Below are 7,628 nucleotides of genomic sequence, written 5' to 3'. Positions count from 1 at the left end.
CATGGATATTGTCAACATAGAGTAATATAATAAGTGCAATAAGCAAGTATGTAAGAATCAATGCATAGTTCACACAAGTGTTTGCTTCTTGAGGTGGAGAGAGATAGGTGAACTGACTCAACATTGAAAGTAAAAGAATGGTCCTTCAAAGAGGAAAAGCATCGATTGCTATATTTGTGCTAGAGCTTTGGTTTTGAAAACATAAAGAGAGCATAAAAATAAAGTTTTGAGAGGTGTATGTTGTTGTCAACGAATGGTAGCGGGTACTCTAACCCCCTTGCCAGACAAACCTTCAAAGAGCGGCTCCCATTTTATTTTATTTTGGGTGGCACTCCTTCCAACCTTTCTTTCACAAACCATGGCTAACCGAATCCTCGGGTGCCTGCCAACAATCTCATACCATGAAGGAGTGCCTTTTTATTTTAGTTTTATTATGATGACACTCCTCCCAACCTTTGCTTACACAAGCCATGGCTAACCGAATCCTTCGGGTGCCGTCCAACAATCACATACCATGGAGGAGTGTCTATTTTTGTTAATTAATTTGGGACTGGGAATCCCATTGCCAGCTCTTTTTGCAAAATTATTGGATAAGCGGATGAAGCCACTAGTCCATTGGTGAAAGTTGCCCAACAAGATTGAAAGATAAACACCACATACTTCCTCATGAGCTATAAAACATTGACACAAATCAGAGGTGATAAATTTTGAATTGTTTAAAGGTAGCACTCAAGCAATTTACTTTGGAATGGCAGGAAATACCATGTAGTAGGTAGGTATGGTGGACACAAATGGCATAGTGGTTGGCTCAAGTATTTTGGATGCATGAGAAGTATTCCCTCTCGATACAAGGCTTAGGCTAGCAAGGTTGTTTGAAACAAACACAAGGATGAACTAGTACAGCAAAACTCACATAAAAGACATATTACAAGCATTATAAAACTATACATCGTCTTCCTTGTTGTTCAAACTCAATACTAGAAATTATCTAGACCTTAGAGAGACCAATTATGCAAACCAAATTTTAGCATGCTCTATGTATTCTTCACTAATAGGTGCAAAGCATATGATGCAAGAGCTTAAACATGAGCACAACAATTGCCAAGTATCACATTACCCAAGACATTATAGCAATTACTACATGTAGCATTTTCCAATTCCAACCATATAACAGTTTAACGAAGAAGAAACTTCGCCATGAATACTAAAAGCTAAGAACACATGTGTTCATACGAACCAGCGGAGCGTGTCTCTCTCCCACACAAGCATTTATTCAAACAAAAAACAAAAACAAGAAACATACAGACGCTCCAAGTAAAGCACATAAGATGTGACCGAATAAAAATATAGTTTCAAGAGAAGGAACCTGATAATTTGTCGATGAAGAAGGGGATGCCTTGGGCATCCCCAAGCTTAGACGCTTGAGTCTTCTTAATATATGCAGGGGTGAACCACCGGGGCATCCCCAAGCTTAGAGCTTTCACTCTTCTTGATCATAGTGTATCATCCTCCTCTCTTGACCCTTGAAAACTTCCTTCACACCAAACTCGAAACAACTCATTAGAGGGTTAGTGCACAATAAAAATTAACATATTCAGAGGTGACACAATCATTCTTAAAACTTCTGGACATTGCATAATGCTACTGGACATTAGTGGATCAAAGAAATTCATCCAACATAGCAAAAGAGGCAATGCGAAATAAAAGGCAGAATCTGTCAAAGCAGAACAGTTCGTATTGACGAATTTTAAAATGGCACCAGACTTGCTCAAATGAAAATGCTCAAATTGAATGAAAGTTGCGTACATATCTGAGGATCATGCACGTAAATTGGCTTAATTTTCTGAGCTACCTACAGGGAGGTGGACTCAGATTCGTGACAGCAAAGAAATCTGGAACTGTGCAGTAATCCAAATCTAGTACTTACTTTACTATCAAAGACTTTACTTGGCACAACAAAACACAAAACTAAGATAAGGAGAGGTTGCTACAGTAGTAAACAACTTCCAAGACACAAATAAAAACAAATTACTGTAGCAAAATAACACATGGGTTATCTCCCAAGAAGTTCTTTTCTTTATAGCCATTAAGATGGGCTCAGCAGTTTTAATGATGCACTCGCAAGAAATAGTATTTGAAGCAAAAGAGAGCATCCAGAGGCAAATACAAAACACATTTAAGTCTAACATGCTTCCTATGCATAGGAATCTTGTAAATAAACAAGTTCATGAAGAGCAAAGTAACAAGCATAGGAAGATAAAACAAGTGTAGCTTGAAAAATTTCAGCACATAGAGAGGTATTTTAGTAACATGAAAATTTCTACAACCATATTTTCCTCTCTCATAATAATTTTCAGTAGCAACATGAGCAAACTCAACAATATAACTATCACATAAAGCATTCTTATCATGAGTCTCATGCATAAAATTATTACTCTCCACATAAGCATAATCAATTTTATTAGTTGTAGTGGGAGCAAATTCAACAAAGTAGCTATCATTATTATTCTCATCAAGTGTAGGAGGCATAGTATAATCACAACAAAATTTACTCTCCATAGTAGGCGGCACTAAAAGACCAGTATCATTATCATCATAAATAGGAGGCAAAGTATCATCAAAGAAAATTTTCTCCTCAATGCTTGGGGGACTAAAAATATCATGAAAACCAGCTTCCCCAAGCTTAGAACTTTCTATATTATTGTCAACAATGGTGTTCAAAGCGTTCATACTAATATTACTACCAGCATGCAAAGAAGATTTCATAGGTTTTTTAATTTTCGCATCAAACAATCCATGTTTTAAATCAGGAAATAGAACAAGAAGCTCATTGTTGTCCATTATGCCAAACTAGTGTAAACAAGAAACAAAAAGATGCAATTGCAGGATCTAAAGGAAATAGCTTCGAGCACACACATGACGGCGCCAGAAAAATACTTTACCTGGGACCGTAGTATGAGAGCCTTTTACCTTTCCTCCCCGGCAACGGCGCCAGAAAAGTGCTTGATGCTGTCCAGGACTGGCGCGTGGTTGACGAGGGAGGAAATCCCTGTGGTGTAGCTTTCTGGTCCCCGGCAACGGCGCCAGAAAAGTGCTTGATGTCTACGTTCCCCCTCCTTTCCTGTAGACAGTGTTGGGCCTCCAAGAGCAGAGGTTTGTAGAACAGCAGCAAGTTTTCCCTTAAGTGGATCACCCAAGGTTTATCGAACTCAGGGAGGAAGAGGTCAAAGATATCCCTCTCATGCAACCCTGCAACCACAAAGCAAGAAGTCTCTTGTGTCCCCAACACACCAAATAGGTGCACTAGTTCGGCGAAGAGATAGTGAAATACATGTGGTATGAATAAGTATGAGCAGTAGCAACGGTGCCAGAAAATAGCTTGCGGGCGTGTAGTTGATGGTGGTGGTATTGCAGCAGTAGTAACACAGTAAAACAGTAAACAAGCAGTAGTAACGCAGCAGTATTTAGGAACAAGGCCTAGGGATTACACTTTCACTAGTGGACACTCTCAACATTGATCACATAACAGAACAGATAAATGCATACTCTACACTTTTGTTGAATGATGAACACATTGCGTAGGATTACACGAACCCTCAATGCCGGAGTTAACAAGCTCCACAATAATGCTCATGTTTAAGTAACCTTTAGTGTAAGATAGATCAACGCTACTAAACCAAGTACTAGCATAGCATGCACACTGTCACCTTCATGCATATGTAGGAGGAATAGATCACATCAATATTATCATAGCAATAGTTAACTTCGCAATCTACAAGAGATCATGATCATAGCATAAACCAAGTACTAACACGGTGCACACACTGTCACCATTACACACGTGCAGGAGGAATAGAACTACTTTAATAACACATCACTAGAGTAGCACATAGATGAATTGTGATACAAAACTCAGATGAATCTCAATCATGTAAAGCAGCTCATGAGATCATTGTATTGAAGTACATAGTAGAGAGATTAACCACATAGCTACCGGTACAGCCCCGAGCCTCGATGGAGAACTACTCCCTCCTCATGGGAGCAGCAGCGGTGATGAAGATGGCGGTGGAGATGGCAGCGGTGTCGATGGAGAAGCCTTCCGGGGGCACTTCCCCGCTCCGGCAGGGTGCCGGAACAGAGATCCGGTCCCCAGGATCTTGGCTTCGCGATGGCGGCGGCTCCGAAGGTTTTCGTGGGTTTCGTCAATTGATGTAGGGTTTTCTGATCCAGGGCTTTTTATAGGCGGAGAGGCGGCGCAGAAGGTCGAAGGGGGCCCACACCCTAGGGGCGCGCCCCCTAGGCCGCGCCGGGGTGTGGTGTGGTGGCCCTGCCTCCCTTCTCTGGCGGTTCTCGTGTGTTCTGGATGCTTCCGGGTAAAATAGGAACCTGGGCGTTGATTTCGTCCGATTCCGAGAATATTTCGTTACTAGGATTTCTGAAACCAAAAACAGCAGAAAACAGGAACTGGCACTTCGGCATCTTGTTAATAGGTTAGTTCCAGAAAATGCACGAATATGACATAAAGTGTGCATAAAACATGTAGATAACATCAATAATGTGGCATGGAACATAAGAAATTATCGATACGTCGGAGACGTATCAGGGGACCGGGTTGATAACTTGTAAACTAAAAAGAGTCGCCAAAATATTCGAAATAAAATTAGATTTTTATGCTTGGTAGTTATTTATATTTACTGTTGATAAATAACAGGACACCGGGTTGATAGCTTCTAAACTAAAAAAATCGCTAAATTGTTTCAAATAAAATTAACTTTGGGGTTGATAATTTTATACATTTACCGTTGATCATTCAAGTACGGAGGGGTTGATTATTCAGATAGAGAGGGTTGATAACATTTAGCCCGAAAAAAAGTTTCTCGAAACATATCAACATGGGTGCTAGTTTTGAAGATCTCGTCGAGACGGATTTATTGGTGAAAGCGAATCTTAATTTGGAGTTGTCGTTTGAAAGTTAAAACGTTTTGAATTTACAAATTTGGAAAAGATTCCGCTGACATCAGCATATTCGTGTATTTGTGCATGCATGCAGAACTTTCACTCAATAGCCTACATCAGGTTGATAATTTTATACATTTACCGTTGATCACTCAAGTACGGAGGGGTTGATTATTCAGATAGAGAGGGTTGATAACTTTTAGCCCGAAAAAAAGTTTCTCGAAACATATCAGCATGGGTGCTAGTTTTGAAGATCTCGTCGAGACCGACTCATAGGTGAAAGCGAATCTTAATTTGGAGTTGTCGTTTGTGAGATAAAACGTTTTGAATTTTCAAATTTGGAAAAGATTTCGGTGACATCAGCAGATTCGTCTTTTTGTGCATGCATGCAGAACTTTCCCTCAATAGCCTGCACCAGGTTGATAATTTTATACATTTACCGTTGATCACTCGAGTACGGAGTGATTGATTATTCAGATAGAGAGGGTTGATAACTTTTAGCCCGAAAAAAAGTTTCTCGAAACATATCAATATGGGTGCTAGTTTTGAAGATCTCGACGAGACCGACTCATAGGTGAAAACAGATCTTAAATCGGAGTTATCGTTTGTGAGATAAAACGTTTTAAATTTTCAAATTCAGAAAGATTCTCGCTTACGTCATCAGATTTGTTCCCTTCTACATGCATATGCACAACTTTCCTAAAATAGGATATACTACAGTCCAAAACGTTCCTAAAATGGAAAAAAATTATGTCCTAAACCAATCGCTCAATTTGATTTAAGCAACCGATCGCTTGCTAGGGTAGCCCGCTGTAGCTCTAGGTGGATGGACTAAACTGGGCTGGGCTTCGGTCTGTACAAGCGTATGGTCACAGGGTGTAGGCCTGGGCTTTGAGGACCAATGCAGTACTAGTGATCTGCCGACAGCTAGCTTCCCTCAAAAAGAAAAAAAAATCTGCGTCAATTATCATCATTACGTTGCTCCAGCCAGTAATACGTATACACCAGATCATTAGGGTGGGGGCCAAACCATGGGGGGGTCTAGCCCCTGCTCCCCCCCCCCCCCCCCCCCGGCCCCCGCGCGTCTCCACCCCTGAACATGTCTACAAGTCCAAACCATCAGCACATTGTGCATTGACCTTGTATTTTCAGAAGCGACCATCGGACCACATGCATATGCTTGTAGTAGAATCTTCGGCACATGTTTTTGTGAGTTTCGATTTGTAGTATATGGACTGATTGTTTCTAGATGAAAAAGATTTTGTTAAACCAATTATAAGAAAATTTTCGGACGTGAATCAAGTGCACTTCCTTATAGATACCCTGGGTACCTCTTCACTATATATAGAACACTTATGAACTCCAAATGAAATACGGTAGAAAACCATTTGGAGGAAAGCTTGGATTTTTTTTTGAAACATAAATATATTAAGTCAGCAAGCCGCCTCATTAAAAATCTTCCAGCCCCCTTCGGTACCCTGGAAGGAAAAGAATACGTCTGAAACTTGCTGCTTTTGGGTCACAAAATGTTTACTCTCATAGGAAAGCTTGGATGTTGATAGAGCAAGTTACTCTCATATGAAGGCTTGTTCTGCTAAATATAGGAAATCATTCTTTCAACTACTACGTTTTTTCGAAATGGGGGAAATATCACCCTAGTTTCTACATCCAAGGGATGCACACGGCTTTTTTATTAGATTATTCACAACACCTTACAAGAAAAATTACAAAGATCAAACCAAAGCCACCAAAACTAACGATAGCTCGTTAATCCTACATCACTTTGGCCCTACTACGTGCGGCACTTTAGCCCTCGGATACTTATTCCTTAGTCCCTTGGGTGCTCTGAAAATTGCCGTTTTCGTAGACACCATGTTCGAAATGACATGTATTTAATTACATGGAGTATTTTAGTGCATGTACAGAGTACAAAAAAAATACTCAAAAATATAATTGGGATAAGAGTTTCACAAAATCAAAACCAAAGTGATTATTTATTCACTTACTTTTGGGTTGAGTTTTATAACCAAGACCAAACCTGTCATTTCATTTGGTTTGACAACCCAGAGCATAAACCGTTACTTTGCCACATGTCAACCGATATGTGGCTTAAGCGAGATTTCTAGGTTTGGTGGCAAAGCATAACCCAATAGTTGTGGGTAACTTAAAACAATCTCTTTTGTTGTGGTCCATGAACTCATATCACTAATTGTAGTGGTTTGGTAATATTTATTCATAAATTATGTATCGAGATATGTTTATGCGTATACTGATTTTTATCTATCTAATCCATGCAATGTTTTCGTGGACTATTAATAGGAAAAATATTTAAAGTTTGAGCTTTTCCAACGTCGAGGTAAATCATTCCTTTTTCAATGTAAGATATTTTTTTCTCAGAAGACCATGGCCAAAGATGAGAACTGAGTCTGATTTGCAACAACACCAACAAAGACGAAAATCGATAATATCTCAGAAGATCCGCCATACACAAAACTCTGCGCGCCCACCGCCAGTGTTACACGCAACACCGCAGCGGGATAGAACATATATAGTCTTATTCTAATGCCAAGATGTAGTTGCCGTCTCACCATCAATAAAATACACAAAAGCTCGCTAAAACAAGAGGAAACCTAGCCACACCCGTCTTGAGATCGCCTCGTTTTTCCTCTCCT

The sequence above is a fragment of the Lolium perenne genome, chromosome 4, assembly GCF_019359855.2.
Source record: "Lolium perenne isolate Kyuss_39 chromosome 4, Kyuss_2.0, whole genome shotgun sequence".
NCBI lineage: Eukaryota > Viridiplantae > Streptophyta > Magnoliopsida > Poales > Poaceae > Lolium > Lolium perenne.
The sequence above is the reverse complement of the archived record's forward strand: the minus strand, read 5'-3'. Positions refer to the sequence as shown.